The sequence below is a fragment of the Ursus maritimus genome, unplaced genomic scaffold, assembly GCF_017311325.1.
Source record: "Ursus maritimus isolate PB19 unplaced genomic scaffold, ASM1731132v1 scaffold_3, whole genome shotgun sequence".
NCBI classification, from domain to species: domain Eukaryota; kingdom Metazoa; phylum Chordata; class Mammalia; order Carnivora; family Ursidae; genus Ursus; species Ursus maritimus.
The window spans coordinates 35,497,417-35,499,386 of NW_024425563.1; positions in this window are offsets into that span (position 1 = coordinate 35,497,417).

The window sequence follows — 1,970 nt, forward strand, 5'->3', positions numbered from 1 at the left end:
TGCCAGGAATGGCCAGCAATCCCTGTACCAATGGATGAAAGATTACTCCAAACTTTAATGTGAAAGAGAGGAGAAGGCAAAGGGGGTCAACGCTCAGAGACAAAGTCTTTGCCCCTCTTCGCTCCCGCTTTTATTGGTCCTTCAGGATAACCACAAATCCTTATCACTGTTTCTGGAGCTTGTGATTTGTGACAAGCCGCCTTACTGAAACTAGGAGGATCTGTTTACAGAACAATACATACGCTAATCTCCCTGTTCCGCTAAACATAGCCTTGGGGACAATGCATACATCTTAGATGGCAGGTCGGTTATTCGGGCTAAGGAAGCTTGGGGGGGGGGGGACTCCCCCTGGCATTCCAAGGGCAGAGTGGTCAAGCAGGCCTTGGCATTCCAAAGGCATACGCCCTTCTCCTAAACCTTCCCTGCCCTCAGGGGCCTCCATGTTACATTTTAGCAAGCCAGGTACTATGGCTGATTTCATGCTCTACATTAACACCAACAATAAGGGAAATCCTGAGTTATTCAAGTAGAAATCTCTTTTTATTTTATTTGGAAGAGACACCTAAAATTATGTTAGCATATCTTTTTTTTTTTTTTTTTTTTTTAAAGATTTTATTTATTTATTTGACAGAGAGAGAGACAGCCAGCGAGAGGGAACACAAGCAGGGGGAGTGGGAGAGGAAGAAGCAGGCTCACAGCAGAGGAGCCTGACATGGGGCTCGATCCCATAACGCCGGGATCACGCCCTGAGCCGAAGGCAGACGCTCAACCGCTGTGCCACCCAGGCGCCCCGATATGTTAGCATATCTTTAAGAAAGTTCCACGAGTATGGAAGAGATGGAAATAATGATTCCTATACGGAGCTGTTTTCCTCCACCATGCCTTTAAATCTAAAACATGAGTTAACAGATTTTAAGACTATATAAACAACTATCAAAGAAACAATATAACATGATGCCTTTCTAACACCTGCAATTTGAAACATAAAACATAAAAAAAAATCTATTTCAGCCATTTTTAAAGTACTTCTTATTGAAAGTAGCAAATCAACTTTCTCCAGTTAAAACCTTGAACTTGAGATCAAACCAAATGGTTTGGGAAATAAAATATGCTTCAATGTTCTACTGGTTTTAAGTCAAAGCAAAAGGCATATATTAGGAATAAAAAAAAAAAAACTCTGCACATTTAGGATTAAATGAACATTTTCAAATTTTGCACTGAATTAAAATTTAGATATAATATATTCAAAGGAGTTTAGATTTATATTCATCATATCAGTTTAAGCCCAGCTTTACTTCTCTGCATATCTTTTCTTTCTTCCCTATGAATGAGTTGGTGAGAAGAATGTTGCATCCATTCTGATTAGCCAGCAGATAAGTAATATGAAAACTGATGTAAAGTCTCTACCACCAGAGATGTCAAAACAGATGTTACTTTCCTACAGGATGACAGCACTGGGCCTGAGATGTCAAACATAATTAAAAATTTTATTTTCAAATGTACTCCACAGTTTATACATACTGAAAGTATGTCTTACCTTTTGAACTTAGAGAGTGCTGTGCTCTGCAAAATGGGAGAGGCTTTATTTTAGTTTAGACTCCATTTGGGAGTGAAATCATTTCATCAATCAGTACCCAGAGGTTTCCTTCAGCATTTGGCATGAAAAGACTGGCATTGCATTAAAATGTGCTGACAACTGAAAGAGCAATTCTAGCAGGGCTGATCTCTCTCACCTTCCCTATCTTTGACTATCAAGATTTTCTCCCAGTAGATTAACCAAATTAGAGAATAAATTAAGGTGTCCTTCTTTTTATGATACTATCACTCATTTCATTCTTTGAAAAAGTACAGGGTCAGAAGTTGCATGTTACTTAGTCATATTTATTTATTATTTACTAAGTTTTTCCCAAAGTCCTTTCCTTGCCAACAGAAGTAATAAAATGCTGGTGGCGGCCGGGGGGGGGGGGGGG